This window comes from Xenopus laevis, chromosome 6L, assembly GCF_017654675.1.
Source record: "Xenopus laevis strain J_2021 chromosome 6L, Xenopus_laevis_v10.1, whole genome shotgun sequence".
Classification (NCBI taxonomy): Eukaryota; Metazoa; Chordata; class Amphibia; order Anura; family Pipidae; genus Xenopus; species Xenopus laevis.
Genome location: NC_054381.1, coordinates 5,919,459 through 5,937,475, shown reverse-complemented (window position 1 = coordinate 5,937,475; position 18,017 = coordinate 5,919,459). Strand labels below are relative to the sequence as shown.

At 43.0% G+C, this 18,017-nt stretch overlaps 1 protein-coding gene across 14 annotated transcripts in view; it reads left to right on the top strand.

Moving 5' to 3' along the window:
* The first annotated feature begins 2,389 nt into the window (after window positions 1-2,389).
* The window catches only part of map4.L (microtubule associated protein 4 L homeolog), a 129,184-nt gene continuing 113,556 nt past the window's right edge, over window positions 2,390-18,017 (top strand). For 13 of the 14 annotated variants that reach the window (XM_018266382.2, XM_041565353.1, XM_041565355.1 and 10 more), the window contains exon 1: window positions 2,390-2,567. The gene's annotated coding sequence lies outside the window, so the exon portion shown is untranslated. 14 annotated transcript variants of the gene reach the window in all.

Sequence of the window (18,017 nt, the reverse complement as noted above, 5' to 3'; positions counted from 1 at the left end):
AATGTGGGCATATTGGGGAGACATCTCTCTTTTAGCGACAACACCAAACGAGCAGATCTCTATGTCTATTGCCACCTTTATGCCAAGCTCAACTAACCTGGCCACCCAATGCAACACATGAAGCAAGAAAGTAAAATAACCGCTGGAGACTCACGTGCTGACCTTATTGATATGAGCCTATGATTAGGGCATAGCTTCTGAAACGTGTTAGGCCATGTGTTCCTTGCTGGATATCAGTGCTGTATTTTAGGGATGCACCGAATCCAGGATTCGGGCCAGGATTCAGCCTTTTTCAGCAGGATTTGGCCGAATCGAATCCGAATCCTAATTTGTATATGCAAATTAAGGGCGAGAGGGAAATCGCATGACTTTTTGCCACAAAACAAGGAAGTAAAAATGTTTTCCCCTTCACATCCCTAATTTGCATATGCAAATTAGTGTTCGGATTTGGTTCGGTATTCGGCCGAATCTTTTGTGAAGAATTCAGGGTTTCGGCCGAATCCAAAGTAGTGGATTCGGTGCATCCCTACTGTATTTACAGATTTCCCCTCAGAGGCACCTCATGGTCCTAGCAACCACCATCCGGGCGCATGCACCATAGCGAAGGGGAATGGTGCATTCCCAATACACATTAGGAGGAGGCTGGGCAGCATGCCGCCCCTAAAATTTTATTGACCTAGGCCTGGGCCTTTGTGGCCTCGCCAAAAATCCAAGCCTGTTTATTTATACATATGTGCCCCTTGGCCGGGACCACTTGTCGATCCGCTTTTCTGCTTCACCCCTTCATTTGTGCGCACAAGCACAGTCTTATCTTGTTGGATCCAGTGCACAGGGATTGGCATTCTGGAGATTTAAAGAGCAACAAAATCTCCTGCATGTCCCCAGTGCTTCCGAACCCATTGTGATGCGGCTGGGCTAAATTTATGGGCTAAAATTATGCCACCCTAGTTCCGGGTCTTTGTGACCTTTCCACAAATCCAGGCTGCTTAGGGTTGCCACCTTTCCACCCAACTAACTGTGGGCAGGGAGGCGGGTCCGTGGTGTAGCGGAGGAGGGGCTATGACGTGGCGATTGGCCGATCGCCGCCATAATCTCAGGGAATCCTGCCCAATATTCCTAATTTGCTCCCAGAATATTTTACACCCATTAAAAATAGACACAAATTACCTCAGAAACCAGGCAGCACTGTGCAGAACAAAGACCTCCATCATGGGTGTGGCCACTCACTCCCAGAAATATTTACCCCCATTAAAAATAAACACAAATTACCTCAGAAACAAGGCGGCGCTTGGAAGAACAGAGGCCGCCATCATGGATGCGGCCAAGCAATGCCGTCATTCACCCTACAATAGGGTTGCCACCTAGCCGGTAAAAATAATGGTTGATTTCAATGTCATTAATAAGGAATAAAGATAAATATATAGGAAGGCCGGTATTTTTTTCCAGAAAAGGTGACAACCGTACTCTACAACCAAGTAGGCATGAGACTTGTTTTGTAGGTCATTTGATTAAAAACTTTTGAGTATAAACCCTGTTTATTTCTCTGGGGTTCCGCTGATGGTTTGGGACACACAACCCCAGCATTTGCACTGCCTGTGAGACGCTACTATTTTAAAACAGTCTTTTTTGGTGTGTGAAATTTGTGAGTTGTGGCCATGAGACCCCGCCCCAGAGTAGAAACTTGAAGTTGCAAAACCAACGTAAGTGAAAAAAATGCAAAATATATAGGAAGGTCAGTGTTTTTTCTGTTCAGAGAGACAAATGCCCATAGATTTTTAATGTTTTCAATACCACTGAGCCCCTAAATGCTCCTCCATAAGAAGAGCAGACACACATTAGCGCCTCACAACTCCACAAACTCCCGCGCTGAGACTCACACCCTATTGCCCTTATTTGATTGGCTGAGCGCGGCCCGCATCGCATACAGTGATTGGCTGCATATGACACAATCGCATTAGGTTGTGCAGCGGCGGCTGAGGTGGTTAAGTGAAAAGTAACAAGGTGATACCAGTCCTACAGCAACATTGTATTGACTGGCACCTGAACAACGCAAGGAACGCTGCATGAATTCATAAGCTTTTTCCACACAGACAATAACCGCCAGTCTATAGGTAGAACCGGCTAAATACTCTTAACCACCACGCCTACTCGTGTCCAAAAGCGCTAGATCCACCCCATTGTCGTGGAATAGGCCAACCTCGTCCTGTGATTGGTTGCCTCGTCCTGCCTTTCTCCCAGCTCCTCCCTTCAGTGATTCCCCTTCAGTCTTCTCCTCTCACTACTCCTGATAGGCAGTCGGCCTGTGTCAGCTTCCATCGCCCAGCTTCTTCTATCCTGACTTCTGATTGGTTAAGAGAGCCGGTCTTGCTTCTCATCTCGACTCGTGAGTGGGCGTTGCCGTTGTCTGTCATTGCCTAGGGCGGGGAGTGGCCGGTCTCCAGAGGGCTTTGGCGGCCGCCGTGCAAGCGGGGAAAGAGTGTGTGGAAAACGGTTACGGATTTGCTGGTTGTAGCGTTTATCCTTCGTGTCCAAAGTTGTCAGAGAGCGAGAGGGACAGTGTTACACACGTAAGTATTGGGTGGGTGTGCGCGCTCGGTTGTGAGGGGTTTGGGCAACTTCCCGCCGTCTTGGGAGATCCCACCCTATAGGGACAGGGGCTCCTTTATCCCACACTTTTGTTCCTACGTTCATTTCTTGTCTGTCTTGGTTTCTCTATGGCCATGTAGTCTTGTCAGCCCGTCTACTGGGAATTGTGGGACTTGTAGTTAAGCAGCAACTGCATTGGGCTAATTAGTGAATGGTATAACCCAATTAAAGAGACAGTGTCTTGAAAGGCCACACTGAGGCTTCTCCTTCTCTAACACAGGGGCCCTTGGGAAGTTCCTGTGTCTCCATTACTGCTGTGGCCCCTGGGTGCTTTCTGGCACTTTCTCTTGTTTCCAGGATTAGGGACCCCATGGTGGTTGCCAGGTCTGGACTGGGAGTCAAAATAGTCCCTGACATTCCAGCTACACAGAGGCCCAAACAAACCCTCACCGGCCCACTGAATAGTGATATGGCATCTTACAGTAGCCCCTCTGCCATTTGCCAGAACCCACAGGTTGAACCTGTATTTATTTCTACACCTTTTATATTGCAGTGGCATCTAGGGGCCCCTGGGAATTTACTTGAAACCTCATGTATGTCTTTACAATTAAGAGACCCTTGAATTTACAGGCAAGCACCCCAAATCTTGCTGTTCATTCTAGGGCCGTAGTTGGCATACAACGTAATTCTGTGGGATTTGGGGGACCTGGGTGTAGTTGTGACATCTGGCTAGTGCTGTCATTTTTGCTAGGGCCCTGATAATTTCTCAGAGGATCATTTGCTATCATGTATGTTGCTTTAGGATTATGGGCATTGCTGTTGGAATCCCTCTACATGCTGTACAATAACCTGTTATCCAAAATGCTTAGGACCTGGGGTTTTCTGGATAAGTGGTCTTTCTGTAATTTGGATCTCCATACCTTAAATGAGAACTAAACCCCTATACCAAAAAAGCCCCACTTAACTGCCTGGTATTGCCCGTCTCCCTCCCTGCACTGTGCATTAGTAAAAAAAAAAAAAAAAAAAAAAACCTCTTAAAAACCCTTTCTCCATTCAAGCTGGCCATAAACGAAGAGATCCGCTCGTCTGGTGACTTCGGCAAACAAGCAGATCTATCCCCGATAATCCCACCAACGGCAGTCTATATCGGGGTAATCTAACATTCGGCTTTAGGGCCGAATGATCAGATTACAACGGGGAGCAATGGGCTCCGACGCCGGAATAGTTAAACCTTCCCGATCAATATAGTGGCCAGATATTGATCGGGAAGACCCATGGTAGCCCCCATACACAGGCAGATAAATTGCCGAATTGGTCTAAAGGACTGATATCGACAGCTTTATCTGCCCGTGTATGGCCACCTTTTAGTCTGCTTAAAGATCATTTAAACCTTAAATAAACAGGATTGTTTTTGCCTCCAATAAGGATTAATTATATCTTAGTTGGGGATCAAGTACAAGCTACTGTTTTATTATTGTTACAGAGAAAAAGGAAATCATTTTTTAAAAAGTTCAATTATTTGATTTAAATGGTCTCTATGGGAGAGGTCCTTCCTGTAATTCGGAGCTTTCTAGAAAACTGATTTCGGGTTAACAGGTCGCATACCTGTGACCCATTCGAAATAGCTGGCATTTCTGTAACTACCGTAACTACTGTAACTACCGTGTGATCCGGAGACCAGTGTATCGTTATAAACATTGCAGTCGATTACCCTTAGTTAGGGTTGCCACCTTTTCTGGAAAAAAATACCGGCTTCCTATATATTTATCTTTTTTCCCTATTAATAACATTGGGATCAGCCATCATTTTTCCGGCCAGGTGGCAACCCTACCCCCAGCCCAGCTACCAGCAACCCAGTTATTGTTTACACTGGTAGTACCCTGCTAATCTTCTGTATGAAAGGAGACCCCATGTGAAGCTTCTGCCACCCGCTGTAAATGTGGGTATCTCTGCCTAATAATTGACCCATTACTGACTGCTGTAGAGTCTACTCTCAGACCCCTCTGATGGCATTGAGGGGTTCTATCTGGAGTGTGTACATAGTTGCTGACATCCTTGTTAAGGAAGCTTGTAGGAATGCGCAGAATAAGGGGTGTGACCCAGTTATTATTATATAATGATCTGCAGGATTCACTGTCTTGTAACTGTGTCACTTTATTACTCAGAGCTTCAGGTTCTTGTCTAGTTTCAACTGCAACTCTCTGCAGGATGCTGTCATAGGTTAACTGCCTGTTCATAGGTTAACTGCTGCCTTGGGCCTCATTCTTTCTTATGGACAGCCATCAATAAACAGTAAAGGGTTCATCTGACAGTTGGGAAACCATACACCGAGTTAGTTGGCCGTTAGTCACTGAATGGATATGGTAGAGGGAAGCTGTCCCTATCATTCTGGTCTCTTCCCCTATTTTAGAGATGATATAACACCTGCCTACCTGTCACTGTGAGGCAAAAGGGGAAGAAGCAGGTGCCAACTTTGGGATATCTGCTTACATTCTCATTTCTGCCTGTTGCTTTTATGTCCCATTCTGTATTGTTTGTGGATCAAAGTCTCATTAAAAATGTCGTCATTCTAATTTGCCTGTGCTGCTGCTCACAATCAGAATGTGCCAGGACTCCATTTATTGGTGCCTGTGTGAGGGCTAGCCATTGAACAGCTCTCATAAAATATTTTATATATAACGTTTGGCTTTTCATCCGCATTTCGTAATATAATTCACTCAATAAATATATTCCATGTATTCCATCTTGATAAATACATTATACTCCACAAAAGCGATGAATGGGCTGGTCCAAAACCCGGGGGTCAGGCTGACTTCCATCTTTGTGGGCAGGTTCAGGCTGAACTTTACTGTGCCCACCATACCCACGACCTTATAGTTCCCCAATTCCACCTCCAGTTGGCACTTCCTTGATGTTGGGATGGGTGCGTGTCTATAAAAATGGAGGTGCACTGGGTTAGGGTTGGATGTGGGTGATGAAAGGGTGGGTTAGGGTCTGGTGCGGGTCGACTTTTTTGTCGGACTGCTCTTTAGTGATACGCAGGGCATGGTTTTTCTTGACCCGCACCAACCTGGGCCCACCCTCACCCGCCTCTTCCCCTTTATTTATAGACCCGTGCTGCCCCACAGATGACATCACAAAAGGGGCAGGGCAAGTGCGCTCCTATAAAAATAGATTCCGGAATCTGGCAGTGTAAGGTCGCGGGTGGAGAAAGCAGGCAGAAGAGACCAACGTGAACCCACCCACAACCCGCGGTGATGGGCCGCCCCACACATCGCTACTACACATCACTAGCCCACACCTTGTGCCTTGTGCCCCTCTCCTGTAAGCTGCAATGATCAGGGCCCTCTTTATCTCTTCTGTCTGTATTTGTATGATCGATAAATAATATAAATATATATATATAGATATAGATATATATATATATAATCTGTGTGTTTCGTGTGTATATACCCTTCTGCAGAATATGTTGGCACTTTAAAAATGCTGTACTTTTGATGTAATACTCACAACTCCAGGAGAGGGAAGCTTGGGTGGGTTTAGCCTGGGTGAGAAGTAGACGAAAGCATCTGGGCCAACCCCATGACTGATATTGCCAGTATTAAATAACTCCCTTTGGAAGGAGGGTCTGCTTGGGTTCATTCCTTTCCTTTTGTATAGAACTGGCCTCACTTCTTTCAGTATGCTGGGAAGATGTCTGTCACCCAAGGAGGTGCTGTGATTGAGGGCGACACTTGTGAGTGGGATTATCTAGAGACACAGGGAGGTGACTGCTGGGTAATCGGCTGCATGGAGGTTACGTGGTATTTTGGGGATTTTGCTGCAGTGCAAATTGACAGGAGTATCATTGTGTTGCTAGAGGTGGTGAAATATTTCTTTTTAAAAAAAACACTTTCTCCTAAGCCACTAATTGGATCTTTAAGGTTGTGATTATTTGTCTTTTTCAGGTTAAATGTCTATAACCACTTCTTTTCTCATCTGATGGCAGCCCATGATGTAAATCCTCTAGTCCCTTTAGGTTTAGCTCGGCTATAAACAAGGGTTAAGTAGTGTGGTTTGGCGATAGCAGGGAAGCCTGTTAGTTGCATAGGTATGTAAACATTGGCTATGTTGGAATCTAGACTGAGCACTATCCTCTTGCGTGTTAAACTGGTCCTCCGCTTAAAAACTTGCTTTTTACATAATGAAAGAAAATATATAATTCCAAACAACTTTCCAATATACATTAATTGCATTTTTCAGTGGTTTTAAGGTTATTTGTAAAATGTCATTGCAATTTAAAGCATAAAGCAACATCTCTCTGGCTTTCTCTGTTCTCCCAAAACATTGTAGCAGAAACCGGTTGATTAAACTGGATATGGACATCTTTTTACATTGTTTCAAGAGTCCCAAACAGAAAACATTTACAACTAACATTAAAAACTTTTAACCCTTTTTAAATAACTTGCATGTATTGGCCGGAATGCTTGTCACCTGGATATCTACCTGCGATCTTTCTGTAAATTGGATTATCATGCTTTAATTATACTAAACATTAAATAAACCCAATAGGGTTGTTTTGCCAACAATGGGTATCCATGCATCTCTGTTACCAATAGGTACACAGTGAAAAATGGGTTTCCAGATATGGGATCCAATATCTGTACATTGGAAAACATTTTATTTATATTCCAAAAAAAACTGCAACCTTTATGTGGAGCTGCCCTTTAAAGGGGTGGTTTCCCTTTCAATTAGCTTTTAGTATGATGTAGAAATTGATATTCTGAGATAATTTGCAATTGGTTTTCATTTTTTATTATTTGTGGTTTTTAAGTTATTTAGCTTTTTATTTAGTAGCTCAGTTTGCAATTTCAGCAATCTGGTTACTAGGGTCCAAATTCCCCTAGCAACCATGCATTCATTTGATTGAGACTGGAATATGAATAGGAGAGGCCTGAATAGAAAGATGAGTAATAAAAAGTAGCAATTCATATGTAGCCTTACAGAGCATTTGTTTTTAAATGGGGTCAGTGACCCCCAATTGAAAGCTGGAAAGAGTTTTAAGAAGAATGCAAATAATTTAAAAACTATAAAAATAAATAACGACAACCAATTTAAAAGTTCCTTAGAATAAGCCATTCTATAGCATAATAAAAGTTAACTTTAAGGTGAACCACCCCTTTAACTTTTAGTATTTTATAGAATGGTTAATTTTAAGCAACTTCTCAATTGACCATCATTATTTATTTTTTACAATTTTTTTAATTATTTGCCATCTTCTTCTAACTCTTTCCAGCTTTCAAATGGGGGGGTCACTGACCCCCATCTAAAAAACAAATGCTCTGCAAGGCTAAAAATGTATTGTTGTTGTTACTTTTTATGACTCGTGTTTCTACTCAGACCCTCTCCTATACATATCCCAGTCTCTTATTGAAATCAATGCATGGTTGCTAGAGTAAATTGGACCCTAGCAACCAGATTGCTGTAAATGCACACCGGAGAGCTTCTGAATAAATAACTCAAAAACCACAAATAATAAAAAATGAAATCCAATTGCTAATTGGTCTCAGGATATTAGTCTCTGCTTTATACTAAGGGCTCTTACAGAGGAGTTTTAGGAGTTCAGCCGCAGGGCAGCGCAGGAGTAGACACATTCAGTTTTTCCATGGGGCTGTACTCGCACAGGCGCATGTAGGCGCCAAACGCAGGAAAAATGCAGCATGTTGCGTCTCAACCTGCGTTCGGCACCTACATGCGCCTGTGTGAGTACAACCCCATTGAAAAACTGAATGCGCCTACTCCTGCGCTGCCCTGCGGCTGAACTCCTAAAACGGAACGCAGGGGAGCGCAGCTTCAAACGCTCGTCTGTAAGAGCCCTAAAGGTTCATTTAAAGAGGAACAACCCCTTTAAGTAGTGCTTGCTTTTGGAAACTGTTGTCAGGAGAGGGACATATGTCTAACTCACTAGGGACCTCGGGCTGCTTCGTTATGACTTTGAGGAAAGCGATTGCCTTTGTTACGTTATTAGTGGATGGTTAGTGTGAAGGACAGTCATGTTTTAGCATTCGACACATGCGGCTCATTTGTGGCTACTGACATTTATTGGTTAGATTTTCTTAATTGAGTGGCTAATATTAATTTGCATGTTAGCCGAGAGTTGGAAGCTGATTGGCTGTTCATCCATTTATTAAGGATGTTGGTCATTAGACACACTTGCTGCTAGTCTGGAAACATTGCACAAAACATATAATGGGATCTGTTATGTGTTGATTGTACTGCATCATTGTCTATATCCAAGTAGACTTAAGGTGGCCATTCACGGGCCGATAAAAGCTGCCTACAGACCGAGTCGGCAGTTTATTGGCCCGTGTAAGTCGGCCAGATCTCGATCGGATGGGACTAAAAATCCTGTCGGATCGCGGCCGCATCTGTTTGTTGATGCGGTCCCGCGATCCGCCCGTTCCCATTCGTTAGGATCCGATCGTTGGGCCCTAGGGCCCATGATCGGATCAGCCCAATATTGGCCATCTCAAGGTGGGCATATTGGAGTGAGATCCGCTCGTTTAGCGACATCGCCAAACGAGCGGATCTCTCCGTGCATGACCACCTTTATTCTAATGAGAAATAAGAGTGTGTTTGTGCATGTTTATAACATGTGTTTGCATCCAAGACACCTGCAGAGACACAAACAGTTGCAAAGCCAGACATGCTGTATAAGTCCCGTCTCACAGATCACTGTCTCATTACAGCAGGATAACGGACTTAACCATGTAGGGGCCGAATGCTAGGAGTCCTGGTTATCTGCCCCCTCGGCATATGTGCTGGCACTTAGAGGGACTGAATCTGTTTGCTTCCTTTAGGCACTTACATAAGTGCATCCTTGTACTCATTCAGAGTCGGACTGGGCCAGTGGGACACCGGGTAAAAATGCGGTGGGCCCCGCCAGCCCAGACCCACACCCGTTTTCAGCCTACACTGTTCCCTGATCTCGCCCCCTCCTTTGCCCCCCTATCGGGCTACAACTACAGGACAGGTATGCGAGGGGGCCCAGATGGGGGGTTTGTTGCCTGAGGTGGGGGTCTGTAGGGTGGTTGCAGCAGAGGCAGGGGGCCCGGAGACGGGGTGGGTTCCCCTGAGAATGAAGCCCCAGTCGGCTTTCGACTCGCCTGTCCGACGATGTGCCCATGTAGGCACCCATATGTAATAAACATGCATAATATAAACAAACCGATTCTGGATTAAGATTTTTAATCTGAGATAAAAATATTTTCACGGTATATTCACATTATAACTATTTCACCAGTTCTCTTCTGTCCCCTGGATTAAACCCATTGCAGACCGCAGCAGCCACACTCTTGCACGAATGTATGTAGCTTCACTGGCATCTGGATTTTATCTGAGCCGCCGTGAAGTAGAACTGGTCAGTGTCTTTGTTGGCCGATGACTTTGTCTTTCCCCCTCAAGGCGTGGCAGGCCTTCTGTTCTCTCTGTCTGGGGATGATGCAGCTTTTGGCACTCGGCACTGGTGGTCAGGAGGGGAGCGCTGGCCCATGACATCACACAATGCTAATATGGTGCTGCTGCTGCTGCTAATATGGTGCTGCTGCTGCTAATATGGTGCTGCTAATATGGTGCTGCTGCTGCTGCTAATATGGTGCTGCTAATATGGTGCTGCTGCTGCTAATATGGTGCTGCTGCTGCTAATATGGTGCTGCTAATATGGTGGTGCTGCTGCTGCTGCTAATATGGTGCTGCTAATATGGTGCTGCTGCTGCTAATATGGTGCTGCTAATATGGTGCTGCTGCTGCTAATATGGTGCTGGTGCTGCTAATGCTAATATGGGGCTGGTGCTGTACAGGGGAAGGATAGCGTTCCACAGGAACTGCTGCATGGGTGTGGCAGAGGAGAAGAGCTCTGGATTCTGGATACATCTCTGGAGTGTGTCAGTGAATAGTTTAACCACTTTGCTGCCAACATGCTTGGAAACCTCTTCTAGTGTTGAAGTGCATCTCACTCATTTAAAAAAAAAAAAAAAAAAAGTCTCAAAAATGCTATGGACAATTCAGGTTTAGCTTGCAGTGTTGCACTGTGTATAGAGCACAATAAAACAGGAGGCATAGAACTGTTTATAGTCTGGGCTGTCTGCCTGGAATGAACGTATTCATCATCCGTGGAAGAAAATCAAGTCACTTAGCACTGGTTTCCTTCTGCATCCCGCTTGGTACCCCCAAACAGCCAGCCCTGAGAACAGATGCCTGTACTTATGTCCTGTCCTGGGGATGATGTTTGCCGTGACCGAGGCATCTGAAGAAGTGCAGCCCCTTAGGCTCAATGTACTGCCTCCAAATGTGATAAGACCAATACAAACTATATGAATGATTTTGCAAAAAAATTAAAAATTTTTGCATAATGGAAGAAGATATCATTTTAAGCAACGTTTTTTTATTTTTTTGGCTTTCCTTCGTAAATACATCAGTCTAGCTGTTCATATTCTGGTTCTGACTCCTGAAACCATGTACAGGTATAGAACCTGTTCTCCAGAATGCTGGGGACCTGGAGTTTTTCAGATAATGGATCTTTCCTTGTTTTGTATCTTCATACCTTTTAAATCTGCTAGAAAAACATGTAAACATTAAATAAACCATATAGGCTGGCGTTGTCTCCAGTAAGGATTAATTATATCTTAGTTGGGATCAAGTACAAGGTACTGTTTTATTATTACAGAGAATTCCATAATTTGGAGCTTTCTGGATAACTGGTTTTTGGATAACAGATACCATACCTGTACCAGAAGCCAGCTGAATAACAGACTTGGAAAGCTGATGTCTGCTAGATTTTTTTTGAACAGCAATTACAAATGACCTTAAACCCATTATGGGTCCATTTCTCAAAGGATGTGTGTGTACGTCAGGTTTGTAAATTAAAAAAAAATAAAATAAATAAACTTGAAGACATACTTCATGGAACTAATATATATATTGTTATAGGGTGTTTGGGAAACACCACTGTCTTGAAGGAAAATGCACATAAGAGTGCGTTTAAACTGCATTGTATATGCTGCAAAGGATACTCTGCTCAGGTAGGGTTAATATTCCCTCTCAGCCAGGTAATTAAGTGGCAGCTGAGAGAGGATCTACCTGTAAATGTAAAAGGGCTGTGTTCCCATAGCTCAGGGGTCTCCAGGGAAGTGAGGGGCTGTGAGAGACAGAGCTGGGCAGAAGGAGCTTTGCTGTCAGCAAGAGAGTTCCAGAGCTTGGAGCCTAAATCCCTTGTGGGGAAAGTAAGAGAAAAGGACTGGCAGAGGCTGGTGAGTCTGAATCCCAGGAGAGTAAAGGTGGCCGTACACGGGCCGATAAAAGCTGCTGACAGGCCGAGTAGGCAGCTTATTGGCCCGTGTATGGGGCCCTCCAATGGGCTTCCCCGATCAATATCTGGCCGAAAAGTCAGCCAGAAGTCGATCGGACGGGGATAAAAACCCCGTTGGATTGCAGGTGCATCTGTTCGTTGATACGGTCCCGCGATCCGACCGCCCGTTACCCATGGTCAGGATTCTATCGTTGGGTGCTAAGGCCCACGATCGGATCAGCCAGATATTGCCCACAATGTGGGCATCTCTGTCGTGGATCTCTGTGTATGGCCACATTAAGCCAGCAGGGCGGAGTGGGAAGCCCAAATGCTCTGAAGTTCCAGAGGGTGAGAGTTTCCCTTGATGGTGAGCGACCAGAGGGGGGGGGGGGGAAACCCTGAATGTTCTGCAGTGTATTTGCTGAATTGTACCCTGCATGTTCTACAGTGAAGTTGTTGATCTGTAACCTGAACATTTTTCTGTTGCCTGTTTGTTGGGAATGCCCAGTGCTTAATAAAACTGTGTTTTGTCCTAAACCTTTGTTGTCCCTGTCTTTAAGCTCCAAATCCTACGCTACCTGCCTACCAAACGCTAATTCCCCCAAAAAGTGCATGTGCAGGCCAGTGAGAACCAATAATTTCCATCCACTACAAAAGATCCGCACTCACAGGTCTTATCATAATAAAAAAATGTTTATTTTGCAAAAGACTTTGGCAAATAAATAAAACATTTTTTATGTTTATAAGACCTGTGAGTTTTACAGTTAATGGAAATTATTGGTTGACCTTGCACCCATGCATAGCGCACACCTTAAGGTACACCAAATGACATGGGTGCTCTGGTTAGAAAATAGATAAAGGCTGCACATGGTACCGGCACACTCAGGATTTGCATGAAAGATCAAACGTTTGATATTCGGAAATAAAAAATAAGGTTTATTGAATCCGACGGTTCGGTTTCTCAAGGAAAAAATTTTTTATTTTTTATTTTTTTTATATCACAATTTCAAACGTTTTAGATCTTTCATGCAAATCCTGTGAGTGCCGTATAACATATATATATATTTTCTAGTTCCATGAATTACAGGTCTTCAAGTTTTTTTTTTTTAAAATTTACAAACCTGACGTTTACACACATATCCATGATCATATGCGTAATTTAATAAATAATAAGCAAGTATTAAATTCTATATTATAATAACATAATAGGTGTTTAATAACGATCTGCACACCGCCTTGTATTTATTTTGTCTGATACAAAGGGTGGGATGTTTTTGTGGCATATAAATGTCATTAATTGTGCTGTGCAATGAAAATGGGTGTGTATAATTGGCACTTAAACACAACTTTCTGGCTGAGGCTGTAGTTGTGATTTTGGTGATCCAGCATGAGCCTAATGATTTCATTAGACCTTGTACCTGTGTGAATTACTGATCTGACTCATGTTTGCTTTTCCCCGCACTGTTCTTGCAGGATTTGTTTACATTTTTTGCATCTATTGAAGCCCTACTGTAATGCAGTGAAACAACTGGTTTTGTGTGACATTTTTTTCCCCAACGTGAGATCAGGAAATCCATTGTGTTACTCTCACATTGCCCACACAATTAAAGAGACCTCATTAATGGTAGAGCCATTGTTTCCTGTTTGCGAGGCTTCACAAATTATTCTGAAAACACAGCTCCCTTTCAGTGATGCACCTTGTCTTGATCTTTCAGTTATGGGAACAGACAGTGTATGTACATTACAGGTTTGGCCACATAGTTCAACAATAGAAATAAGGGACTTTCATATTTGGAGTTTTTACGTTTAGGGACAGATTTATCAATATCTCCTTTTAGAGCTTAATAAATAAAAACTCACCCACGTTCTATTAATGTCTACGGGATTTTTGGAATTGCATTTATCAACAGGTGAAAGTTAGAACTCACTTTTTGATAAATACGGTTCTAAAAATCCCATAGAAATTAATAGAATCTGGGTTTTATTTTATTTATTAAGCTCTAAACTCACATTTTGATAAATCTGCCCCTAAAAGTAGAGTTTGTGCTATGGAAACATTGGCTAACTCTGCATGGGATATAGTGCAATAAATGGGGGGTGGTCTGGGCTCTTATACTGAATTGTGTTTGCCTTGTGGCTGTGCTTGTGCTTGTTGAATACCATAGATCCTATATGTGCTTGGGGTCAGGCTCAAGACTGTGCTAAACATTTTTAAATCTTTCTATAAAACAAAAAAAACAAACAAACAACAAAACGGAATAAAGCAGTAAGAGTAAACCTTGTATGTAGGTCGCTTAGTCAGCACTCTATGCGGTGACTTGGATGGGTGTGTTTGGGTGTACATCCAGCCAGATACTACTGAAGTCAGCTGTTGGTATTAAGCCCATAATCCAGTTTTGTTGGTTGGACCAAGGTTGTAGCGGCTAGCCCTTTGGGTAATACCTATGCTGCCATAGTTTTATGCTATCTCTCTGTACAGACTATGAGCAAACTTAGGGGACTGTTCCTGCTGAATTGTGCTTAGTACAGGGGAATACCTATGCTGCCATAGTTTTATGGGATCTCTCTGTACAGACTATGAGCAAACTTAGGGGACTGTTCCTGCTGAATTGTGCTTAGTACAGGGAATACCTATGCTGCCATAGTTTTATGGGATCTCTCTGTACAGACTATAAGCAAACTTAGGGACTGTTCCTGCTGAATTGTGCTTAGTATAGGGGAAAACCTATGCTGCCATAGTTTTATGGGATCTCTGTATTCAGGCTATGAGCAAACTTAGGGGACTGTTCCTGCTGAATTGTGCTTAGTACAGGGAATACCTATGCTGCCATAGTTTTATGGTATCTCTGTATTCAGGCTATGAGCAAACTTAGGGGACTGTTCCTGCTGAATTGTGCTTAGTACAGGGAATACCTATGCTGCCATAGTTTTATGGGATCTCTCTGTACAGACTATGAGCAAACTTAGGGGACTGTTCCTGCTGAATTGTGCTTAGTACAGGGAATACCTATGCTGCCATAGTTTTATGGGATCTCTCTGTACAGACTATAAGCAAATTTAGGGGGCTGTTCCTGCTGAATTGTGCTTAGTATAGGGGAATACCTATGCTGCCATAGTATTATGTGATCTCTCTGTACAGACTATAAGCAAACTTAGGGACTGTTCCTGCTGAATTGTGCTTTGTATAGGGGAATACCTATGCTGCCATAGTTTTATGGCATCTCTGTATTCAGGCTATGAGCAAACTTAGGGACTGATCCTGCTGAATTGTGCTTAGTACAGGGAATACCTATGCTGCCATAGTTTTATGGGATCTCTCTGTACAGACTATACCTGCTCTGTATGTGGGTGTCCTTGTCTGATGGTTGTTATGGTTAAAGTTTAAACTGAACTCTCTTCAGTACTCCTAAAAGTATAGGTGGGAGACGAGGTCAGTGGTGAACCAGATGCATGAGGGATTCAAGTTTTGGAAACTGCAAATCTTGAACCTGATTTCAATACATTAAGGAATTGTTTTTCAAGTACTGAGGACCTGACAGAACTTTGGGACTTTGAGCGTCACATGCTTTGTCCTTTACCTACATTTGAATTCTCCAGAAGGGGGAAGATGACTTGCCTGATGTTGCATCACTGTGAATGCTGCTTACACGAGTATATTCTACTGTGGCACCAATAGCAACCAATCAGCAAGTAGATCTAATTTTTCTATTACAACTCCAGAAGTGATAGCAAACATCTAATTGGCTACTGTTGAACAAGTTGTTTATTTTACAGTTGTGTCCCTTAAACCCAGTGATTGCTAATTGGTGCACCCCTTGCAGCAGGTAAGGTCATATGTCCTAACAATGGCCGAACCTTAGAGGGGCAAGTGCGGCTAGTAAACAATGTTGTGGATGTGTAATATAGATCACAACATTAGCACAAATTACTTTTCATACATTCTATTTGCCTCAGATATGCCTGTTCTTAATTTGTAAAACTGTAAGCTTTCCAGCCATGTCAGGGCACATCTATTTCCTACTGATCATGTGTGACTGTGCAGTTTACTGCCTCTGTATACTTTAAATTCAATTGAAATAGTCATTTTAAAAGTACAAAGTGAAGCTTCTGGGCTTGCTAAACAGTAGCGTTCAACACACAAAATACAAACACACAATGTTTTCCCATGAAACTGGAGTAGGAATAAGCAGTTCCCAGGCATGCCTGCTCTCATTATATAAAGGAAAGCCAAGGAGCAACGTGTAATTTGAACATATCATATTGGTACACTGCCCGGAAAGGTGGCTGAGGCTGACCCTTGTTGATTGGTTTAAGGCTGTACAAACCGTCTCCTTTGCTAGGAACTGAAGCAAAGGCCTTTACTAGGACACTAATGGAAGTTTATGTAGAGCAGAAGCCTTTATCGGGTAAGTGGCCAATCATTTCTTTAAAAATGAAATCTGTGTGTATTTATGCACTTCGTCTGCATTATTGAACATATTGCAGGAGGCAGGACGTCTTATTTAAGCACTTTGTAGGGCTTGTAGTCATGGATATTTATTCTATGAAGCTCAGCTGAGTTTTTGCATCAGCAGTGTTTATATAAAATGAAATGATGGGATGTTGGCATTGGCAGGCATGCATACACAGATAAGATTATCATACGATATGTTTCATATGGATGTACAGTCACCTGTAGGGCAATGGCAAAATGCTCTGAACTGCCCCCTACATTGTCTTGAATGATGATTACCTGGCCCTCTCTGGTGCACTCATGGGTCAGATGATTGTAGCTCGGAAATGGGCAATCTCCTGTCCTGACCCTTAAACGGGTGGTTCACCTTTAAGGTAACTTTTAGTATGTTTTAGAATGACCAGTTCTAAGCAACTTTTCAATTGGTTTACATTATTATTTATAGTTTTATAGTTATTTGCCTTTTTCTTCTGACTCTTTGCAGCTTTTAATTGGGTGACGCTGACCTCTTCTAAAAAACAAATGCTCTGTAAGGCTACAAATGTATTGTTATTGCTACTTTTTATTACTCCTCTTTCTATTCAGGCCTCTCCTATTCATATTCCAGTCTTATTCAAATCCACGCATAGTTGCTAGGGTTATTTGGACCCTAGCTACCAAATTGCTTAAAATGCAAATTGAAGAGCTGCTGAATAAAAAGCTTAATAACCCAAAAACCTTAAATTATAAAAAATGAATTTTACACTCAACATCCTACTAAAAGTTATCACAAATGTGAACAACCCCTTTAAATGCAACAGTAGGGTCTAGACAGTAGGGTTACCACATCTCACCAGCCTAGCAAGTAAAATACCAGCCAAGGCCAATGCCAATATTACCAATTTACCTGCAATATATTTGCCAATTAGTTTACGATTCCTTATTGGTCTGCCTAAGGCCCACTTCCTATCTGCCCCAAAGTCTTCTCCTTGTTTTCCTAAACCCTGCCTACTCTCCTAATCCAAAGTGTAGCAGTCCTTTATGGACGAGCTAGCCCCCGGAATGGCACGACTCAGCCTCCAAAATGACATGACTCCGCCTCCAAAACAGCACAACCCCGCCCCCTCTCTATCCTGCCTTGACCCTCTACATCATTGGCCGTTAAGGCCTGAAGAAAAAGGTGGCAAGCCTACAAGGCATAAGGATTATTTAAAGAATAATTTAATGCATTATACAGAGGGTGTTGCCCTACTGCTTACACCTGGCATTGGTGTGGATGTCCTCTCTCACACAGGGGCTGAATACATTTTAACAAGACATGTCGGAAGGTTATAGTACTGGGAACCTGAAAAATTACTACTTCGGGCGACTAATCGGAAGGCAGTTTTTAGTTGATTCTCCACGTGTCTCTGCCCTTATTGTCAAAGAAATTGAGATTTGTAAAGAGATTTTTGGGGATTTTTTTTCTGTCTATTTTCTGTTTCCTATCTCAATATACTTCAAGGACTGCACAATGCGTGCTAATGAGTAAACACGGCGTGGGCTGATAATTACTGTCTGTAAAAGTTATATATTATCTTGCTTTTAACTCTCCTTTAGCTGGTGTGCATTACAAGCAAGTTCAAGCACTGTTGAGTCCCATGATGACACCATGCCTCGGGCATATATAAAGTG